Raw genomic sequence first — 24,356 nt, 5'->3', positions numbered from 1 at the left:
TTAACAATATACGTTTTTCAGTAGAGTCTAACTCCCGGCCCCTGCTGTATGTCCTATAACTATTTCACTTAGGAGCTTCCAATTTGGTATGATGGTTGACAGTGGGGTATAGTTGTGTTTTTGGGGGTTAGAAGTCCAGGGTGCCCAACATTTTTGAAATTTTGGCCCAAAACTGTGATTTTTTTCGACTTCAATTTTGTTTCGAGTAAAACTTGTTCCATTAGTTCCAGAAGGGCAAAACCTTTTGCCCTACTTTAGTAGGGGTCAAGCGGTGAGCGGAGGTATGTGAGCCATGCTCACTTTTGCCTTGTTAATGTAATGATGAATAATATCAACCTTGTTGTGTATTCTTATTGACAGAAGAAGAACCCAACAGGATAACTGTTTGTGGTCTTTTTATATAGCCGACTTATAATAACATCGGAGCTGTCTAGCCACACTGAATCCATTAAATATGAACTTCTGTTACGTCATGTAAACAAACCACGTACCTATCAGCTGTGCGCTGGAGATCAGACTGGAACTGGAGACGTAATAAAAAAGAAGAAGATTATACTTGCTATCTTCCTACGTTTGTTGCCTATATACTTTTTAAAACACATTTTATATTGTGATATTTACTGGAAATGACATACAGTAGGCTACAATATAGCCAACAGCAAGTAGAAAACCTCCAGGCGATCTCCCTCCAGCCAGCTGCCTTATATTTTGTTTTTTGTTGTTAAATAAGTAGGTGTCGTCGGCCTATCAATAACTCCTCATGTCAACTTTACAAATCAGCCGGCAATGTCCATTGCGTCACTTTCAACGCGACCAGCACAGACCCCTGCAAGGCTCATCTCTGATTTACTGTCGGATTTTATGGTTTGTGTGAGTTTGGTTTCTATGGTAATTCTCGCAGTATTCCATCACTCATTAGGCATATTAGTTGGGATATAAAAATGCACCTGCTGGTGCCTGATTATTAATTTTTGTGTAAACAAAGCCTCTGTTGTACACAACACATTTCCTCTACATTTTTTTTTGTGAATCCCCAACCTTAAAGTTCAAACTGTGCCTATGGTGGCAGGCAGTGAAAAAAGGTAATTTTAGACCCTGGTTGTATAAGTAGGCTGTAAAGTAACATTCCCATTGTAGTTTATTTTTCAGTATCTGTTTAGCACTGTTTATTTCCCGTTAATGTGGAGAGTTGTTTATTAAAATAATGACGGCCAGCCAATAGCTATTTACAAAACATAGAAACATGTATCTTGCTTTATCAATCACTGATTGCGTTGCAGGAAATGTCAGAAGTTTTTTATAAATATATATTTATAAATCCGTGTGTGTGTGTGTGTGTGTGTGTATATATATGCTTATATGTAAATATGTATTTATAGATGTATATTATGCATTATATATTTGTTTTATCACCTTGTTTTACCGCTTTACTATATTCCTATTACATTTTTATCGATGTTTTTAGCTGTATTTTATATTTTTCTTAATTTATCTTGCTTTTTTGTGTTATGAAGCACTTTGTATCATCTGTTTTGAAAGGTGCTAAATGAATAAATGCATTATTACATTTTTTATTATTATTAGTGTTTATTATTATTTTATTATTTATTATTTTCTTCACCAGATATTACTGTTTTTTTATATTAACCTAATGAGAAAAAAACCACAGCATGTTAAACTTTTTGTTTACATTTGGATCACTGATTGTTCCTTTAACCTGACATGAGGGACAATATGAAGACGTGGAGGCCACCGTTCAGCCTGCACAGCTCATTCAGGATGTGCCTGGGCACCTCTCTGTCTGACCAACAAGGACGCAGCGATATTTAATTAAATCAGCCATGAATTTACTACAGCGTATGCAAGGTCTCTACTTCATCGGCCATCTGAAGAGTTGTAAAACCCAGGCAGGGGAGAGGGCAGGAGCGTGGAGGTAACCGCACTGGGGCTGCAAAGTGTCTTAAGTGGTAGAAAAAAATCCCATGGCCCATTAATTTTCAAATTAAGCACTGCCTGCCAGCACCCATTTTGTCCTTTGTCATAAAGGGACTGATGTGGAGGTTACTGCTGCCTGTCTTTATGTGTCCAAACCTTTAGGGGTTGTCTCAATCTGCTCCCTCAGGCTGCTTTTGTCTCGGTGCTCCAGCCAATTAGCATGCCATGTTAGCAAGTATGCACCATGCAGGGCTGAATATGCCCAAACCTGCCTCTTCGATTTCTGTAATTGCACTGTGGCCTCATTATCTCATCTCGCTAACCGAGTGCATGTGCAAAAGGCCGTGTGGAAGAGTGTGTGTGTGTGCATGCGGAGTTCATGCTTGTTTTTGCTTATGCCGTACATTCAATTACATCAGCTGGTGAAGTCACTGCTGCTGCTCTGCAGGGAGGACAGCTTCCCGAAAAGTACTCTGACCTTCCATCCAGTAAAAACGGAGAGTTACTTTGCAGCACTGAGTGCAAACTGGCTGGCAGCAGTGTGGTTATGATTCATTTTGGATGCAGAGAGGTGGGCAAATGGCACTGATTGTCTCTTAGCGGTTCATTAAGCAGCAATAAGGTCGAGCATTAGCCCCCAGCCATATGATATTCATGGCTGCTGATACACTTAGCCCAGCATCTGCTTCTGCTGCTCATGTCAGGTTCGATCTTTAAACAAGCCAAATCAATATGCCAAAGATAATCACATAGCACTAGAATCATTGTCTGACAGCAGGCTGAGAGAATACCTGACGCTGTGTGGGCCTTACACACAAAAAGGCCAGTCCAAGGGTTACTGTGGGTAAATGTTAGGATATATATATATATATATATATATATTTATAGCTGTTGTGACTTGTTTGCTTCTTGGTGAGAGGCTGATTTCCCTCCTATCCCAAAGAAGTTAATTAATGTCTAACCCAATGTTTAAAAGTGAAAGTAGCATTTGATTTATGATTTACCCTCCTCCCACTGGGATCCGGACAAGGGAGAGTCTACCAGTAGGACTCCAAACAAGGCGACATATGGAGGACTGAATATTAATTTGGTATATCTCACCAGCGTTTCTTCTAAATATTTGTATATGTATTTTTGAGATCCTCCAGCCTTTCAGCAATGACAGCCATTTTTTTTGTTTTGCTGTCCTTGACATGATAACATGTGCTGATGTATACAAGCAACAAATCAAAAGGTGATTGGATGTGGGCATGCTAGTACAAAAAAAAGGACAAAAGCATTCATCCTTGAATCCATTATCAAGTGCAGGGCCCTTTCACCTCATTTACTCTGAAATTGAATCCTAAACTCTGATGGGAGGAAATGTGCTCTTGAAGCAGAGGGGGGAAAAAAGAGAAGTGAGACAGAGACGTGGAGGGAGAGAACACACTCCATTAAATCAATTAAGTCTGCATGCTGCTGCAGGAGCCTGGGCAGCAGGATAATTACTTAGGGAGAGTGATCAGAGACTAATCTAATGATGATGCCCTTTGCTACCCACTACCAGACTTGATGAAGCAGCACTCCTGCGGGACGAGGCTCTGGCTGTGAAATTGAGGAAACACATACACATGTTGGGCTGGTAAGCTTTTTCATGACATATTTTATAACAATTTTTCCATGGCATACTCTACTTTGACACTCTTTTGACATTTTTTTGACATACTATATTTAGACATATGACAGTATTTTATGGAATACTATACTCTTACATACGTTTTGACACTTTTTAATGAAATACTATATTATCATGTTTTTTATGGCATATACTATATTATTTATGACATACTATACTATGACATTTTTATGACGTTTTCATGACATACTATACTATGAAATTTATTGTGACGTTTTCATGACATACTATACTATGAAATTTATTATGACTTTTTATGAAATACTATATTTTTTATGGCATACTGCACTGTGACATTTATATGGCATACCATACTATGACATTTTTTTAATTATTTTTTCATGACATACTATACTATTTTTTATGGCATACTATACTATGATATTTTTTATGACATACTATACTATGATATTTTATATAACATACTATACTATGATATTATTTATGACATACTATACTATGATATTTTTTATGACATACTATATTTTTTATGGCATACTATACTGTGATTTTTTTTATGACATGCTATACTATGACATTTTTTGGGTTGTCCGTCCGTCCGACCCTTCTCGTGAACGCGATGCCACGGGAATTTCTACAAATTTAGCACAAACGTCCACTTGGACTCAAGGATGAACTGATTAGATTTACATTTTGTCAGAAAGGTGATGCAATTCAGAATGAGCACATGTTGACCAGCACTTAAACAGAGCATTTTATCTTCTGTAAAGACAAAGCAAGGAAGGAACTTTTTGATGCACTAAATTCCTCTATGAAGCTGTCTGTCTCTCTAGATTGACTTTGCCTGCCTGTGAGCTGCCTTGTTGTTTATTCTCTTATGTCTGGTGGATGATTAATACGCCATCTCTCTTCTCTCTTCTGTTAGTCCACTTCTCCTTTCTTTCTTTCTTTCTGTTTCAGCCAGCATGGAGAAGGCAAGGATTATCCCCCCCAGTGGATTTCCACTTGACAGAGAGAGGGGTGCTTTTTGAACTTTCACTGACTGAAGCCTCTTCTTACTCCCAAGCTGTTCATGAGGCACGAGTGGCTCAGACATATGAAGTGAGCTGCAAAGAGGGTGATGTCAGAGATAGAGAAAGACATGGGGGGAGAGAAGGCTCGGTGAGCGAGGCAGGAGATAAACAAGACGAGGGCCTCTGCTTTGGAGGCAGTGAGCTGCTCCACTGACTCAAATCTGTGAGGTTTGATGAAAATGAAATGGGAGATGCTGTAGGTATTTACTCCATGTCTACCTTGCTATTCATGACATTTCCAGAAAAGACCTAGCGCTTCATTCACAGTAGACCTCAGTAACAGTGGCAAGTGGAATTATAGAAGTAGATCAGATCTAATTCTATGATGGAAGTGAGTGCATCGTCTGCAAACAGTGCATAGTAATTAGTTTTTCTGTTTGAGTAGACTTTGCTCACATTTGCAATGAAAGCAAAAGGCCATAAGACCACAAGACAGTCAAGATACATTCAACTTAAGGAGCACAGAGACAGAAATCAGAAGAGCATACATGCAAATCTGTGTCAATAGTTTTGTCTGTATGAAATCTAAAATGTATTGTTTCAGTTTCAGGTTTTAATTTCAGTTCCAAATCTTTGTTTTCTTCAGCTGTCATGAATCTCATATCTGATCATTCTTGGATTCTTGTATGTAGTTAACATCAGTACCTTGGGGTTTTATCTTAGTTTTAATTTATCATATAGTAACACATAAGTTCTGTGTATGTTGTTGTGATGAGTTAAAGCTTCAGTGGGCAGAAAGGTTTTGGCATCTCTGGGCAAAAAAAATCCATAATAACTTTTCAGCATATTGTAATCCAAGTGTTCTAAGAGAGACTTCTGCACCTCCTCATGACTCTGTTTTCAGGCTTTAAAAAATCTAGCGCAAGACTTTGACCAATCACAGGCCACTTCAGAGAGAAAGTGTTCCTATTGGCTGTGCTCCGTCATGAGAGCGGTGCTTGGTATTCCCCAAGATATTTCAACATGGCTACCGGGTAACAAACTTTCTCATTTTACAGCTAGCCCATGAAGGGAGACTTTGACCAATCGCAGGTAATTTCAGAGAGAGAGCGTTCCTATTGAGCGTTCCTATTGGCTGTGTTTAGGTTGGTGGGCGGTGCTTGGTATTTCCTCAACAGATCTGTTTAAATTCTACAATTTTATGATTTTAAGTGCTGTGTTTTCGTGATTTATGTCACAGATTTTAGTGTTTTTCTATTTGATACACATGCCACTTCCATCTACGTGCTGAAAATATGGCCATCGCCCTTTTTAGCTGATTCGGACCAGGATACCATCTACCGCTGGCGAAAAGGTGCCACAGCCAAACTCTATACCACTTGACCATTGCAACAGGCTCAGACCGTTACTGTTCTGTGAGGCTCGACAAATTTAGCCTCTACTTGTCTCCCAAATAGAGATCTATTAAAAGACACAAGAAGCTAAACCTCCTGCTTTTGGGAATGTTAAGGATTGTCTTTTCTTTCTCTACACCTCTGCTTTAGTTGTTGTCTTTATTTATTCACTGCATGTGTGTGTCTGAGTGTGTGTGTGTATGGGGGTGGGTGCCATCATCAGCGTTATTTGTGTGGGTACATCTGTGAAACACTAATGAGGATTGGTATCTCTGAGTGTGTATCATGTAGTTTGTTCCTTCCAGCCAAGCAAACAAAGATTTTCATTTTTATCTTTTATTTCCTCGTATGTCCTCCCTCTTTCCTCTGGCAATAAGCTGTATGACCACTTATAACCTGATAAATACACACAAGATCAAGTCGAGTCAAATTAATTTCTATAGCAACATGAGCTGACCAAAGTGCTTTACAAACATAGGCACTGCATTGCATTTTTATCCCTTGTCCCACGTTCCACATATTGAGACGATGTCCCACATTTCCATTGGCTCTAATTTTCAAAAGTCAAACCACTGCAGGACAGACGCTACGCTACGCCCAAAAGAGAGAATTGCGGGAATTCGCAAAGTCACAAGCTATGCAGATTTAGGCGGAATATGATGGAAACTACTATTTTGTGAAATTTGCAAGTTATTTTTCAATTTCACTCAGGGGGAATATGACATGAAGCGACACAGAGAGAACCACCTCAGTTTTCAGTTCCTTTAGCATCAAAAGGTTTTGAGAAATCCAGTCTTTAATGTCATGGAAACAGTGGAATAGAAGCAGCAAAGACCGAGGGCTGTATAGATGGGTATTGTCCGCAAAACATTGGAAGGAGATGCCATTCTTCCCAATGAGGGGACCCATTGGGAGCATATATAGAGAGAAAAGAAGAGGCTCAAGAACAGAGCTCTGAGGGACACCGTAAGTAACGGAGGCCGAGGAGGAAAAAACATTTTTAACAGAACACATATTTTTCCAGATTTAAAGGGAACTTAACTCAGACTTAAACCATTTTAGGGCTGTTCCCTGGATCCCAGAACCCGTTGTTCAAATCTGTGTGTATATCAGTGTGTGTGTACGTGTTTGAATTTTACAAGTATGGTTGCTATATTATACTTAAAAATGAAAAGAGTAACAGAAAAGTTTTTCACTCACAGTTTGCATCAATTATCATATACCCTTCAAAACACACACACACACACACACACACACACACACACACACACGCACACACACACACACACGCACACACACACACACACACACACACACACATACTGCTACTACAGTATAATCATTAACATTCCCAACAGCGGGCGGTCAAGTCTTTTTGAACATGAAGCCCAGGAGTGAGAGAGAGAAGGAGCCTCTTGTGTCTTTAATGGACCTCAATGAAATATTGAACAGGCTGTGATCCTGAGTGCGCGCTGACGGCAAGGAGCAGGAGGAGGAAGAAGGGGAGGCTGAGGAGGAGGAGGGCTGGGAGTGTTGAGGTTAAATTATCATTAACCCGCCAGCCTGTATGTACAGTAGAATTTAAAAGACATTAATGACACTGATCAAGCAGCCCCTGCAAGCTCTCAGCATGCTGCTGTTGCTGCAGCTCACCTCTGCTAGGAAGAGTCTTCTACCGTCTGCCACTGCTCTCACTTACCTCATGTTTAGATACAACCTGCAAACATTTCTTTATAAGGCCATATTGTACAAACAGCCTCATTATTTATGTTCTCTACTCTCTACGTCTCTACTGACTCTGATCAGTCGCTACAACCTTCGCACACATTTCATTCCTCAAACCCGCACTGTCTTTGGTGAAAGGGCTTTTAAAGTCTTTGCACCCTCATCTCGGTGTGAGCTACAGAAGCTAGATTATGCTTATGCTTATTATGATTATGCTAGAAGCATGGACGATTTTAAAAACAGGATTAAGGACTATTCGACCACTGAATGTCCATGTCCTCTTACATTGTTTGATGTAATTTGTTGTTTGTTTTAAAGCTAGGGTGGATAATGTATTTTAGAAACCTTTTTTGTTGTATTTGTTGGAATTCTCATTACATTCCGACAGCAATCAATAAATCAAATAATCTGACCAAAACAAGAAAGAAATGTTGGTTTCTGTGGCTGTCGCAGGACTGTAATAAGCTCGGCCATTCAGGCCAAATGAAATGATTGGACAGGCTACCTGCCTGTCTTCCTGCCTGTCTGCCTACGCGCACCTGCTCGTGCACTCATTGCGCGTCACCAGAGTCTTCCACAAACTGCTAGCTTGACAGCTGTGAGCACTAACAATAGTCATGTTGGTTGTTTACGTTCATTAGCCTATGATTCGTTACGTTATAATTAGGGCCGTCAAAGTTAACGCGATAATGACGTGTCATTTAAACGGAAAAAAAATCTTCAACGCATTAACTTAACTGCTATATCGGCGGATGTGGCGGGTTCAGTTTCAAAGCTACAGTGAAGATGAAGGGACGGACTGTCTTGTTGCTGACTTCGCAACTTTCTCGCTAGATTTAGGGACTTTTGGAGCTCGTGATGCTAGCTACTTTCATTGGAAAAGAGATGGCAACACTGGGATGGGTTTTTCGGTTGGATACTTTCAAAATCTAACATACACTTGCTGGTTTCTCCAATGTTTCCATTCCAACTTTAAGTCTGTTGCTTGTGTGTTATATGTGACATTTCTTATGTTGTTTTGAACTTTTTGCTGTTGTTTGTGCTTTTATGAGAAACATTTTACGCTGCCGTCTTGGCCAAAACTCCCTCGAAAAAGAGATTTTACATCGCAATTCAAGGTACAAGGTTCAAGGTTTATTTATTGTCATTGTACAACACAGGCTTGCGCAATGCAGTGCAGTTGTAGTGCCTTTATGCTACAGAAGAAAAATGAAAAAAAAAGCAAAACTATTTTTAATGGCGGAGTTGAGGAGTCTCACAGCCCGAGGAAAGACGCTGCTCTGTAGTCTGCTGGTACGGCGGTGGATATTTCTGTATCTCTTGCCAGACGCAGCAGGGTGAACAGGATGTGGTTGGGGTGGATATTGTCTTTTAATGTCCTATGGGCTCTTTGCCGGCACCTCTTGTATCACTGATGCTCGTTAAATGGTACCAGTTAGATCGTACCAATGATGTTATGGGTGGTTTGAGCCGTGCACATCCCATGCTAGTTTGTCAATGTTTTAATGTTTTAACTCTTTTAATAGTGGGGCGGCATAGCTCAACAGATCATAACTATTGTTCATTTTGTGATGACAGCACCAAATTTGGCAGATGTGTTGATAGATAGATTGGGAACAAAACTGGTTATTTAGCCATCACACCCTGGTGGCCTTGGCAGCCATTTTTCAAAATGTCCATCAGCGGTTGGTCAAACTGTCCTATCCCATTGGACCCACATGCGATAATGGAAATAATCTAAACCCTAGTATTCCTGAGAATGACACAATCTGTCCACAGACAATCACACACAGACTCACAAGCTGATTTCACCAGTCGTGGCTGGTAATGATTAATTTATAGCGCCCCTAATGAAACAGACTGTACAAAGTGCTTCACAATTAAGCATAACATCAACAGCTCTTCAACAGGGGAAATGTAAATAAAAATAATGATGAAATGCATCACTCATAAATGATTAAAAATTAAGTTTATAAATCCTTTGACTGAAATTGTGTAGACTGCAAAATGAATCACATAATCAGCGAAATTTGCAAACAACCTAAACAATGTTTTATTATAAAGTTACATCTCTCGCCTTATATTTTGCTCTCCATCTTATCATATCAGCCACAGCTATCGCTAGAAAACCATGTGTACTCCTGGTCTAAAGCATGCATGAGGGGTGCACATTTTCACCCTACATTCTTCTTTTATAAACACCAGTTTATGTGTGGGAAATGCATGCTTTTTTGTACTCTCAGAAAGGTAGCAAATAAGATTATTTCCCAAAATGTTGAACTCTCAAGTTCATTATTTGAAAAGTTAGTGCTGGGAGAATTGGATAAAGATTTTGGATGACATATGATAAAGGTCCCAGTTTGGATAAGAAAACCCATGTTGCCATTAGGCCACCATGCTAAAGAAATATCTCCTGAGTTCTAATAATGTCTTTTCCCAGCTCTGTTCTGTAGCTGAAATTGTTTTGAAAATGCTTTTATGCTGTTTGGATACTGTCCTCATCTCCCACTAACTGTTCACAAACCAGCCCACTGGCTCTGAACTCCACAAGGAGCTGTGATATCCCTGCGCTGCGAGGCCTTACCCTCCTAGACTAATTGAGATGTCTGCAAATCCTGATAGAGTTGCATCGTTTTCCCAAAACTCATGGGATCCTTGAGGGGAATCCTATAAGTGTATTACAGCAACCAAGCAGCCTTTTAAGTTGCACACTAACAGAGTCAGTGGCACTCTAGGCATTTTTTTTTTTTTTTCTGATTTTCATAGCAGCCAGCCGCAGGCTCTCACGGCAATTGGCCCACTAAAATTATCTGATATCCCTGAAATAAGCCCCTCAGGGAGAGAGGGAAGGAAGAGAGAGCAAGAGGCAAATGATGACAAAAAAAGAGGATATAAAGAGTTCAAGACAGACTGTACACAGGCATTTGTCTGGCAAAGCTGTCCTTTAAATAATGTGTTTATACAGTACTGGCCAGTCAGGTTGTCCACCTCTGAGGTTGCTCTCTTCTACAGCTAAGCTATATTGTAAAATATTATATTATATTTGAAACTTTGAAGTAGCCTACGTCCACACTGGCACACACAGAGGGATGATGAGAGGAGACGCCACAGAGGCGTGTGTGCACCGTGATTTCTCTGGTCACGGCAGTCACGCCAATGACCGGAGGAGCACTGAGAGTGCGCTGCAGGTTGAGCTAACAGAATGCCTGAGAGCTTTACTTCATCATTATGTTCCATTATATTTTGAATTGTCACTTGTCGCCTGAATTTTGTGTTTTCCTTAAAACAATAAAAACATTGTTGTAGTGCCGACACTATTCAAGTGAGGAGGAGGAGAGCTGTCGCGTCCCTGTGTGTGTAACAATCAGAGTGTACGCGTGTTGTGGAGCTGCCTATAGATGTATCTTACTGTCCGAATAATGCGCTCTTTAAATAGCAGGAAAATACGGCTCAGACTTTAGACCAGGTTTTTATTGGTCAATGGCGCAATCGCTTTTTGCTGCCTCAAGTTAGCAATGCGCCAACAAAGCACCTGAACACACCTCATTTTAAGACCAACACGCCCATGGGCGCACAAATTGGCGCAAGTACATTTGCTACTTATTCAATGTGGGCGCTGGGCCGGTTGTAAGATAGGGCCCTTTGAGTTAAAAAAGTAAGATATTGTTCCCAAAGTAAATTATCGTGCCTTACGTTGGTCCGTGATGGTTACGGTATTTTCCTGAATTTGCCACTAGAAACGTGTGACGCCTTTTCAGCAGTTGAAAAAAAAACTGCAGCAACTGTAAACAGTGTTAATCTCACCGTTATAATAACATGATACAAGAGAAGAGAGAGTGTTGTAGAACAGCCTGTAAAATGATTTTTTTTAAGCAAAAATAAAAACGACGACTACAGATTTCACTGTAGTGTATATTTATGTATATTTTTTTGAAAATCTCATTTCTCCATATGTTTCCGGCACATTGATTCACTGGGATCACCAACCTGCAAGTTGCTCTTTAAAGAAAAACTGTTTTTCTAAAGGGAGCATTCTACAGTGTACGAGTCATTGTGAAAGAGATGAACCAACAACGGCTTTTATTTCATAAAAAAAGAGGGGTTTGTTGATATCAAATCTTTTGATATATAAATACTCATATAGTTAACGCAAAGGTTATAAAAATGTTTATATTGAAAAATATAATTTTTCTTCAATAATCATATCAGCCGAACAGCAAAATAAATGTTTTATTTTTTCAGACGGTGATCGACTGCAGCCGCCTGTGTGTGAGTCAGTGTGACTAAAGTGCTCGCTGCCAGAGGCACCACTATCTCCCCTCAGCGTCCAGGTAGCTGAAGGTGGCAGCTCCTCCGCCCCCGAGCACCGGGCCGTCTGATCAGCTTCCAGACTCCCACTCGCCCTCCAGGAGCGACGAGTCAGCCTCCGCCACCAAGCTCGATTTAGTGGTGGTGGGGGAGAGCTGACGGTCCTCTGGAGCTTTCAAAGGCTCTCTCCATCAAAGGCTGAATGACAACCTGAAAGCAGAGAGAGCGAGCGTGTGTGTGCAGATAGTGGGAGAGGAGTGATGCATGTATGGGTGGAAGAGAGGGAGATGGAAATGTGAAGGACAAGAGACTGTGGAGAAAAGTGGGCCAGTGATGATACGAGAGCAAAAGTTTGACTGATGCAGGTTTTTAAAGGCAGACAAGCTGATATTTCAAGTTTTAAAATAACAAAATTTATGCTGAAATTTCCCCTCAAATTTGCAAATAGTTCTTGTTTTTGCCAGAAATATGTTGTTGTCAGGCAGTGTTAATTTCGTAAACAAAAAGTATTACTAAATATCTTCCTCAACAACCTTTTCTTCCACAACCAAGACAAGATGATGACGAGATGGCACCAACATCGTTTAACACTAACTGTGACTCGGTCGCCCGAAAAGGAGTGACATGATTATGTGCAAGGCAAAAGCATGAAATCATTCTTGCTTTTACAGTAGCTTGTCATTTGTACGTCATGTAGTCTGTACTGACTGCAATGTAAATGCGTGAATATGCTACGCTCAGAGCTAATGACGTAGAATAAAGAGTGCTTGTGGTTGGAGGAGGGGAGAAAAAAAACCCACAGGACTTTCAACCAGGAGACCGGTGTATGAGACCCATCTTTTGTTTTGTAAGCTACGTTAGTGACGTGTTTTTTAGTTTGTCAATGACAAAAACAGAGCTTGGGAGAAAGAAACAAAGTGATATTTTAGCTGACTGAAATGTTGAATATAATATGATGACTAAAATCGTTTTCATTGACTAAAACTTTACTAAAATAGTTGCGGTTTTCTTTAGCTAAGATAAGACTAAAATGCCCAGACTTTAGTCAACTAAAAATTGATAAAAATGATAAAAATCCCTAAAAAATACCACATTAAGACACCAAGACCTTGAGGAACACCATAGAAAAAGAAAAGCCATGCTGTGATTTGGTATCAAAAACTTTTGACATTTGAAGATTTCTACAAGAACTGCATTTTTTGGCAATTGGATGGCGAGCACTTCTGTTCTGGAAACTGCTCAGAAACCCCCTTATTGTCAACATACCTAGGAAAGCCATCCATCCTCTGAATGCCCTAGGTCTGCAGCTTGTGGTTGTCAAGTTTAATGAGGCTGAGATTATCCTAGAGGTCACTACAGGTCATTTTATACAGTGAGGTCAAGTTTCAAAAAATGGTCTCAATACAATGAAATGTCTCCTATGGGGACTAACATCATCAAACATGAATACAGTTGGGCTCATTGGATCCACAAGAGTATCAGCTGTACAGCGCTACCCAATTTATGCAATTCCAAGACTGTTTAGGGACCCCATTATGCAGAAATATTCAAATGCACCATTTTTAGAATAGGCAAAAATAACCCATTTTTAATGCATGCAAAAACTGCATGGCTTTTGCCCCAAACTGCATGTCATTATCATAAAGTGGGCATGTCTGTAAAGGGGAGACTCGTGGGTACCCATAGAACCCATTTTCATTCACATATCTGGAGGTCAGAGGTCAATGGACCCCTTTGAAAATGGCCATGCTAGTTTTCCTTCGCCAAAATTTAACCTAAATTTGAGCTTGAGCACCTCTAAAAAGAGTCTAAAATTGCCCCTGATGTATCATTCATCCTAATAAATGGTTTATAATGTATTTGAAGTGTGGAGTTGTTTTGTTTTGGCACAGCAATTTATCGGTCCAACCCTATCTACATAACTGGCACATATACATGTACAGCCAGTCTAGATTCTGTTGAAATCCCTCTCTCTGACGTGACAAGAGAGACACAGACAATACCATTTTAGCCGGAGTACATCCTGAGTACATCCTGCTCTGTGAGATGTGTTCAGAACAGAATGGGGCCAAAAAACGGATTAAAGTCAGGCAGCTATACAGCAGCCATGTCTGAACAGCTAAAAGAAGATGGCATTACAAACATACTGAGTCGTGTTTCGTAAAGGGATATTGTCACTGCCATTTAGTCACCAACAAACACGACTAGAGCGTAGGACCTCAGGTTGGCAGACAATCAAACCCGGGTCCATTCTCTCCTGACACGTACATTTGTTCACCACCTCTCATGGATTTAGAAGCATTGAATTAGTTTGAGTGTGGGCTAGAAGGAACGCAGCAATCCAGGGATTTTTTAAATCCATAATGAACGTATTGAAAGGATCTTGTCAGGTATCCAATTCAGATGGTTGTGTCATTTTGGCGTGTATAAATCCAAAAGCTGGCAGGGAATAGCGTCACCTACGAGGGCGTCTGGATGGCGGTTTCTTTGATGTCCTTGGCTATCTTCAGCAGGCTGGCAGACCATGTTGGAGACACAGCAGGCAGTCAGATGCCAGCTCATATCTGCAGGACCCTGCTGCTTTTACCTGGGAAATTAAGAAACAATTAATTCAACGTACACACATCAAGTACTTCTCGTAGGATCACTTTGGTTTGTTACAACTTAGGGTGTTATTGTGGTAGATTTGGCGTCATGAAAACAATGATGTCGCCCCGCTATTTTCAACATGGATGGACTGGGATGGAAATTCATCCCGGGACTTTGAGATGGAGAGGCCATTTATGAAAAATGTTGTGCAGTAATTTTAACACTAATTTTTGTGGTATAAAAAGCATCAGTACCGTGTGGAGCGGTGAGGATATTTTAATCTGCCGCTATTTTCCATCTCTTCAGTGGTGTAGAAGCTTCAGTGGATGGTGAAGTCACATTTTTCATGTCTTTCCATTGCTCTTTATCGCATTTTACTTTTATGATGCACCAACTTTTCCACCTCAGCCAAGCGTAAACACTTTTTATTTTGTGATATTTCAAGATTTTTCTTTAATTTTGAATATTTCCACTCGGGATGTTTTATGCGCAAAATTGAAATTATGCATAAAAACAAGTGGATGGAAACACACCAAGTGAAACAGAAAGGACCCTGGATAAGACAAAGCTAAATTAATTTCAAGTCACTTAAATGATAACACCACACTTGGCTCTCTTAAAACTATAAAACCTCAGTTGACTGTATTCAATTTTAATGTTTCCTCTGGTTGTCTTTTTCTCAATCCTTTATTATTGATCTTAAAGGATTTGCAATGGTAGGCTACAGTGTTCAGGTATCTTGAGAGCTATTGCAAATGTGAATTTCTACTCAGAAACTCAGATTCTTCCACAGAGACAAATAAATCATGAGCTTGTGTTCAGAAGTTACCAGGCTGTTGTGTGCTTTTTCATTTGTTTCCATTTCCACTCTTCACTTGGCCAATGGGCTCCTCTTTTGTCTGTCACCTGTTGTCTTCTTCTCTTCCTCTCTCTACAGTAGCGCTTCAGCACATAACGGGGAGTCCTGGACAACCTCCAAGATGTCACCTCCCTCCACCATTTTTAATGCGCCACCTGTCATATACAAAAAGATTTCAATGTCTAATCAAGACCATTCACTTTCTCCCCCATGCCTCATGCTGAAAAACCACCGTTTCAAAACCCCCTTTTCTATACCAACTGTGAATTTTCATACAACTCCACACACTCATTAACAGCCCTTGAGTGCAAGCTGGAAACTCAGCGGATCGTGTCAAAGCGTTGCGAGCAGAGAAGACAGCTCTTTCTTGCTCTCTCTCGCTGATTTTTCAGTCTGGGTGCCCTCAAGGTTAGCAGATTAGCATACAACATCAGATGTGGGTATTCAGAGGCATCCAGGAGGCTGCTCAGGTCCCAGCTCATACATACACTGTACTAGTGCTATTAGCATGCATGCCAGTTATCTGCCTGACAAAATGGGTCATGTTGTGTCATGTCATGTCATGTTGTGTATGAAGTTATCACATCATGATACATTGTGTAGCTGTCAATGAGAATCACTGCCTACTGTCACTCTGTGTGATGTCGGAAATGGTAAATGGACTTACATTTACATAGCGCCTTTCTAGTCTTCCGACCACTCAAAGCGCTTCACACTACATGTCAGCATTCACCCATTCACACACACATTCATACACTGATGGCAGAGGCTGCCATGCAAGGTGCCAACCTGCCCATCAGGACCTAATCTAAAAAAAAAAAATCACACACCGTCAGCACAGCCTTCGGGAGCAATTTGGGGTTCAGTATCTTGCCCAAGGACACGTAGACATGTGGACTAGAGGAGACAGGGATCAAACCGCCGACCTTCCAACTGGTGGACAACCCGCTCTCCCTCTGAGCCACAGCCGCTCAAAATGTTATAGATTTATTTTCCCGGAGCATTTCTGGGATATATTTCTGTCAAATATTTATATTTCCAAGTGTCAAACTTAGATTACATCAAGTGTTATTACATTTGACAGAGTAATAACAAATCACAAGAGTGTCAGCTGCCTTTAAAGTGACATTATTAACCAACTGCCCCTAAACTACAGTTGTAGACATTTTTGCGATTAGTGTGTAGTAGAGTATCACCTTTGTTTTCAATTGATAAACCATGGCACATGCACTCACTACAACTGTTCTTTTGCTACAAAGAATTAACCACAACCAAGCTTATATATACAGTACATATATATGGAAAGCGGCGAAAAGCAGCGAAAAGCAGCGAAAAGCAGCGAAAAGCAGCGAAAAGCAGCGCACCGAAACTGTCATTGCTAGTTTCAGACCGATGCAGTAGTCATTTTCAAACCCAGAACCCATGTTGTATAAGTAGCAAATGAACTTGCGTCCATCTGTGCGCCCATGAGCATGCTGGTCTTAAAGTGAGGTGTGTTCAGGTGATTTGTTGGCGCATTGCTATCTTGATGCAGCAGAAAGCGATTGCGCCATTGACGTTGAAGTCTGGCGCAGTATTTTCCTGCTATTTAAAGGGTGCATTATTCAAAATTCAGGCGGCAGGTGACAATTCAGAATATAATGGAATATAATGAAGTAAGGCCGTCAGTCCTCACCGTGACCAGAGTGATCACGGTGCACACACGCCTCTGTGGCGACCCCTCTCCTCATCCCTCTGTGTGTGCATGTGTAGAGACGTATAGGCTATTTCAAAGTTTACTGGCCCTCTCCCTCTAAATGTCAGCGCTTTGAGGCTGATGGATGAATGCGTTACGCTGCAAGCCCGTGCATAATGCAGCTCCGGAGGATTATGCCCGGTCCGAGCCCCCCCATAGGTTGCATCAGAAAGCAACACAGTTTTCATAATTTATCAATACATGTTTATCATATTTAGCCTAGTGTTTATTATCATATAATTAATTTTGCCTCAACCCACCCACTTGCCCTTTGTGCACGAGCAGATCCGTTTCCTCAACAGAAAAACGCTTGCTTCTCCAATTTTCCAGGTCCACCTTTTAAATAGCAATGGGTATTGACACTGATTGGTTTAATTCATGTTACGCCCAAAACACACCTATGATTAATTAAGAGATTAAATACAACCCCTTTGCCCCTTGCGTCTTACTATGCACCCAGATTATGCGCTGTTTAACTAGCAAAAGTGGATTTGGACACGCCTTAAATGCATTTGCGCCATGCACTTTAGACCATGCGCTATAGATCGTTTAAATAGAGCCCATTCAGCTAAATGGCTACAGCCAGTCAGTCAATCATGTTGATTAGCAGTATTGTTTTTTTTCCCACTGGAGGACCAAAGTACATAGCACATTGAAAACCAAACAAACACAGGACTCTCGGTCAGGAGACCGCTGTTTGCGTCTCGTGTGAAACCAAGTTAATGTTGACTTATTTTACCTTAATTTGGCTACGTAACTTCCACACTCAACTAATGCCAGTTACGTAACAAACGTAACAACTTTTTTTAGCACAAAACAAAATATTTTCCTAAGCCTATTCAAGTAGTTTTGTTGCCTAAACCTAACCAAGTTCTTCTGTTGCGTAAGAAAACATAAAAACTAAGTAAATCTACATCAAAGTTTATTTTGAAAAGAGACTGTATGCATTGAACGAGGGGAAACCTTGTGACGCACGTCATCACAGAGGGGTACCTATAGCGCGTAAGTGTAGGGCCACTGACCAAGCGGTATTTGATGAGTTGGTGGTGAGAATGTGTTGGCCATTTATACTTTTCATCCTCATCTATATGTTTAGCTGCCAACTTACACCATGTACCTGAAATAATTTAACAGTAAAATATGATTTGTATTTGAATACCATCTTAAAATACATACAAAAGTTAATGGTCCCAGTGGAAATAGAAAAGGAAAAGTTGCATGTTGCATATATAATGGGAGGAGGCCGAGATGAATGGACTATACAGTATATATATACAGTATATATATGTGTGTGTGTGTGTGTGTGTGTGTGTGTGTGTTTGATTCCATAGTAAGTTAGTTTGAAGATATGATTTCCTACATTTTGACGAGAAATTATACATGAATAAAGTGAGTGAAAATTGTGAGAACGAGAGCAAGTTTAAAATGAACACTCCTCTCCACTCTAGCTGTGATGTCACCACTCTAGCTCTCAACATTCCATCCTATACACGCCCATTATAAACTAAGAAAAGGCCTGAAAAAAAGCATAAAACATAAACTGTGATAGTTAAAAAACTGTAAAAGATATCATGAATGCTGCTTAATCAACATTCACACTAATTAATCAGACAAACATCTGTAGCATACAGGAGCAGATCACCACTGGCAAATATCCAGGATATAATGAAAGGTCACTACCAGTCTGGCTACAAACACCCCATATCAGTAGTGAAGCATGATTGAGAGCAGCATAAAAAGTCCAGGGTTGATAAACTTGCTACCCCGCAGCAACTTTATCATGAGCAGTGAGGAGAACAGGTGCAGCAGACATTAGGACTCATAATAAGCAATGATGATCGGCCCGGAGGAGGGGGAGGAGGCTGTAAAACGATGGGGACAGAAGAAATGAGAGTGGAGATCAATAACCAGGGCAGGGGTGGTAGAGGGATGGGGGGGGGGGGGTCTCCTCGCTGACAGCAGTCATTACCATGAAGTGCCAACAGATGCCACAGCTGCCGGAAGCCTAATCTGGGCAATTTACACCCCTGTCAGGTCTGTGCAGGTTCCAACGAATCAGGCGGTGCAGAACTACCCACCTGATACCTTCTCTGTGCACATGTGGCCAAAATAGCACAGTGTAGTACATACACATTCATCCATACAGATGAATATGCGCTGCATTTACATACTGCTGTCAAGCACACACTCTGTACATGTATATGCATACCCACAATACACACAGTACCCATACCCCTGATAGCACATAATCCTCAGCGGGGAATGAACACAACTCATGTTTCCTAAAATGAGTTCACTCATCCATGTGTGGATGGGGCCTATCGCAGCATGCATTCAGCAGAAGGCAGGTGAACACCCTTGACAGGTTTCTAGTGTTACTAGTAAAATCGTTCTATTTTTGAAGACAGGTATAAACATCATGGGGCAAACTTCACTGATATGCTTATATGTTTCTAAACTTTCTGTTCTGACTAAAGTAAAATTCCTTGAAAAATATGATTTTGTTTAAAGGTCCCATATTATAAAAAAAGTGAGATTTTCATGTTTCTTTATTATAAAGCAGGCTTAAGTCCTATATAAATACTGTGAAAGTATCGAAACACTCAATCCATAGGGAAATACACACATCTCATATTCAGAAACTCTGTGTTTGAAACAAGCTGTCAGGATTTCTGCCCATTTGTGATGTCACGAATATACAATATTTAGACCCTTGACACAATTTGAAATGTAAACATTCTAAATGTGTCCCAGTTTATTTCCTGGTTGCAGTGTATGTGAATGTCATCAGCTGACAGGAAATACACATGGACCCAAGCTGTTGCCTAGCAACGCAATTCTGTTGCAATTCCGTCAAAATGCGCTAAAACGGAGCATTTCAGACAGAGAGGTAAATACAGGCATATTCAGGCTGACAGTATGAGGAAAATAATGTTTTTTTTTAACAATACAGCATGTAAACATGTTCTAGTAGAAACACAAAATACAAGTATAAACCTGAAAATGAGCATCATATGGGACCTTTAAATTCTAAAACTCAAATAAATGGATTAGGGGTGCAACGATCCATTGATCTGGCCTGAATATAGATTCAATGATCAGCGATCCACTATCATCAATGCAAAGTGAAAACATCGATGCATATCATAATCTTTAAGATACGCCTTTGTTTTGAAATTCCCGGAGTAAATCTGTGTCACCATCTCTGTCCAAGCGCAACTCCTTCCTCAACATTCAGGGTTTCCGCCATTGCATTTTTTTTTTTTTGTACATTTTTAAGATGATTTTTTAAACAAAAATGTGTTATACAAGTAGCAATAACAAGTGCGTAGGTTGTGTGCGTTACGTTATCGATAGTGTGGTTGAGAGAGAGAGAGAGAGGGTGAGTAGCAGTAACGTTCTAGCTGAACGTAGCTGTGCATTGTGGTACAGTTTAGGCTGTCAGTGAATAAATGCAACAACTCCTCGAAACGCAAGCCAAGTTCCCGTGTCCTGCTGATTAAAGTGAAATGGTTTGCCCTGAAGTAAGCCATTACTTCGGCTCAGGCTCATTTAAGGTGAACTAGCTATTCTCATTTTATAGTGACAAGTCGTTCACCAGCAACACTGACTAAAAGACTCTCCAGGTTATGCTGGCTAGCAGAAGTAATAATAATTTTGTACAGAGTTACAAACTTTTGGTTATGTCTTAACCAAGAAATATTACACAAGTTTATCACAAGTCTCCAGTCTTGCCTGTCATCTGTTGTCTCTCTGCTGGTCTGTACTGACAAACACCTTTACCTCCTGATCGTAGAACCCGATTGAGTGCAGTCGGATTGATTTAAAGCATCTATGTTGTGTTATGTTATCTATGAGTTTATTTGCCACGCTCATTTACGGGGTATCAATCATTTCAAGTCAAAAGGCTAAAGTTCAAGTGAAGACACAAGTCACTGGTGTTAAAGTGAAGTCTTTTAAGTCTGCATTTTGCGTATATAATGTGGCACACCTAATCTCCAAAGGAATGCACGATACGTAAACACATACAGTAACTAAAAGCAAGTAAATGACCACTCCAGACACAACACAACATGAATTTTAGCCTTCTCTTATTTGATCAAATATGACAACTGGACTTTGTTTGTGCAGTCTCTGTTTATTCACCCCACCCCCTGTGTTTATGTTAGCTAGTTACATATGCACCCACCACGTCCATACATTTGCACAGTGGGTCAGTGTGTTTTTGTGTGAACGCTTAGCCTAACCAAACCTCTTTTTTACTATTTCACTCCAGTCTTTCTCCCTTTGACTAGTGTGGAGTGGAGTCATAAGGCCTCGGGATATAACGTTTGCTCAAAAGTTGAAACATTTTGAACTCACATGGACACTTTTTTACCTCGTTTTTTTTGTGTAAAACGTGTGTCTATTCGTGCACGCTTGCATCTTCTCATTGACTTTGTATGCAAAGGTTTTTCCCTTTCATTTCACATGTGTCTTTAGCTACTCTGGAGCTGTAATTAGGGCGGATCATATCATAGATAGAAGTATAGTACAGTATTGTCTCCCTCAGTCTAACCCTATTCCATCACCACCGGTAGCCTCTACAACCTGCCAAGCAGATGTCACATCAATGTACATCCCAGAGCCCTGCTCCATCCTCCTCCTGTTTAACCCCCTGCCCCACTGTCCTCCAGGGGCCTCACCTGTCAGCATTAGATTCAATAGAAACCTATAGCCGTCCCTGGACGTTGATGTCAATGCATAGCGGGCCTGCCAAATGCATCCAGGCACTATGATATCTGTCTCCAACCACTCCCACCTCCTTCTCCCCCCCCTCCCTTCAACTATTCACACTTTCATCCCTCCCTAAGGGCCATCAATAATGCAACGTGGTGCTCCTCGAGCAGCGTATGCACATACACACACACAACGTGTATGAAGACACACAAACAGGCCCAAGCACACAGTCTTTAAGATACATACACACACATGGAAGGTTCAGTTCGCTCTGTGTCCCCTGTGTGATTTATAGACGGGCACTGTAAGGGGGCTCCTCCAGTGGAGGCCATTATCATGCAGGCAGACACATCTGCAGACATCAATAAGTGAGGCAGGGGGTTGAGGGGGGGTGGCCCTGGTGTCAGCAGGATCCCCCCTCCGGCTGTCATAGCCTTTCACGAGGGGCTCCCACAACAAACAGCGTCTCCTCGTCGCTGAAAAGAAGAGTAAGGGGCCTCTCTAGGACACGTGGACAGGAGAGAGAGGCCAAAGAGCGTGTGGAGACGTGCATGTCGGCCACGTCGTTGAACAGAGCTGCCGAGAACTGCTCTGATGTTTTCATGCCATGAGAATCACAAGATTACAAACTCTAAACTCACCAAAAAGAAAAGCTAGAAACTTTACATTTCTTTGGATCTTGAAGTTGGAAAACATGCGAAACAAATCAAGAAAAGGTTTGTTATGGCCAGTGGCAGAGCTTGATATTAAACAAAGCAATCTCAACTCAAGGTCCACTTACTCACTTTGAATGTGTGGTCTTCATCAGCAGATGATGATATTCAAGCTCAAGTTTTGAGCCAACACGGTCCCCGAGGATTACCAACACGTTTCTTCTCAACTCGTCACATACTCGCGCTTTGTCACGGACCCCTTGGCGTCACTTTTTGGTTGAAGTAAACACGTGCTTAACGTTGTGAATTAAACATAAAACGCTTGCTTAGGTTTAGGCAACCAAACCACTAAGTTAGATTTGGGAAAAAACAACATGGTTGGTTTTAAAGTGAAAATGAGACTTAAAGGTACTATATGTAACAATTTACATGTATTAATTGCTTGGTTTTGCCATTGTGTGAATAGAATGTAATGCAACTTAAAAATTTAGACCTTCCTGGACATTCTTGGTTGCCTATAACAGCCTGTAGTCTGATTTCTATGTAAAGGACTCGGGCTGGTTTTGCTTCGTAACATTAGCTGATGAAGTAATTTGCAAATGGCAAGTTGGTTAGTATTATGGAGATTGGACATTACAGATAGTAAAGTTATTTTATGATATATGATTGTACAGGATTATCACTCGCGTCTACGGAGTGTGAGCAACCAGATGCTGACTGCAGTTCACTTAATGGCCACCGGTGTCATTAATAACAAGGATTTTCTGAAAGTTACATATAGTACCTTTAAAGGTAATATTACCTTAATAGCACTTGTACTTTGGCATTGGCCAAAACAGTGACGTGACATTACATTACGATCATAAAGTATGTCACTGTTATTATTTGTAATGTCCAGTCTCCATGATACTAACTTGAATACCATTTGTAAATTACTTCATCAGCTAACGTTATGAAGCAAAACCGAGTCCTTTACATAGAAATCAGTCCACAGGCTCTTATAGGCAACAGAGAAAGTCGTAGAAGGTCACAGTTTTTAAGCTACATTACAATCTGTTCTCACATTGGTAATACAAAAGCAATTATTACATGTAAATTGTTAAATATAGTACCTTTAAAGCATGTGAACATTGTCTAGTAGAACCCTGAAATAAAAGTATGAACCTGAAAGTGATATGTCACCAAGTTGGCTCCTTGTTTGTACAGTTCTTGCCACACTTCACTAAAAAATGATATACAAAGAAAACAACCAGAGGCAGTGTTGTGAATGACATTATATTTTTGTTTTATTGAATCTTCATTACGGTGAGGATTGAGGATTGAGTTCTGAGTTTAACTTGCCAAGTTCAAACTCCCAAGAAATCAAGCCTGGACTTGGTGTATTGACGTGCTTATTCCAGAAACAATTTCCAATAACATCATAATTTCAGTTCCCATACAACGAGGTCTTGACATTATCCAGAGTAGGACAGAGTTTAATCTAGAGAATTCATGGCTAGATAACACTAGATGTTCTGTTAGTGGGCGTGTATTGTATAGAGTGGTATAGTAGAGAACATATTGAAGGTGGGAGGAGAGCACTGACCTTGTACTGCAACTCAACTCTCCCTGTTAAATCACCATGATTGTTATTGTTGGTTGAGCAGAGAACTCTGCCTTGCTGAACTGGATGAACGGTAGTAGTTGTTGTGATGGCAGTTGTTGCCATGGCAACAGCAGCAATAGTAGTAGTAGTAGTAGTAGTAAAAACTAGGTTTCCAGGGAGAGTACTAGACACACTTTGACACACA

The 24,356-nt window shown here is 40.6% G+C and overlaps 2 long non-coding RNA genes across 3 annotated transcripts; both read right to left on the bottom strand.

Moving 5' to 3' along the window:
• Window positions 1-307: 307 nt before the first annotated feature.
• On the bottom strand, window positions 308-24,356 carry LOC119490393. The gene is made up of 5 exons (XR_005207386.1): window positions 24,346-24,356; window positions 7,296-7,306; window positions 3,255-3,262; window positions 1,794-1,797; window positions 308-430 (listed from the first exon to the last, which is right to left on the bottom strand). It is a non-coding gene; the product is annotated as an uncharacterized LOC119490393 (long non-coding RNA).
• On the bottom strand, window positions 11,944-24,336 carry LOC119490397. 2 transcript variants are annotated; one of them, XR_005207391.1, is made up of 4 exons: window positions 24,152-24,333; window positions 15,430-15,614; window positions 14,475-14,598; window positions 11,944-12,221 (listed from the first exon to the last, which is right to left on the bottom strand). It is a non-coding gene; the product is annotated as an uncharacterized LOC119490397 (long non-coding RNA). The 2 variants fall into 2 exon arrangements; XR_005207390.1 differs by lacking the exon at window positions 11,944-12,221 and having other exon boundaries at window positions 14,163-14,598; window positions 24,152-24,336.

This window comes from Sebastes umbrosus, chromosome 6 (assembly GCF_015220745.1).
Source record: "Sebastes umbrosus isolate fSebUmb1 chromosome 6, fSebUmb1.pri, whole genome shotgun sequence".
Taxonomy (NCBI): domain Eukaryota; kingdom Metazoa; phylum Chordata; class Actinopteri; order Perciformes; family Sebastidae; genus Sebastes; species Sebastes umbrosus.
The sequence above is the reverse complement of the archived record's forward strand: the minus strand, read 5'-3'. Positions and strand labels throughout refer to the sequence as shown.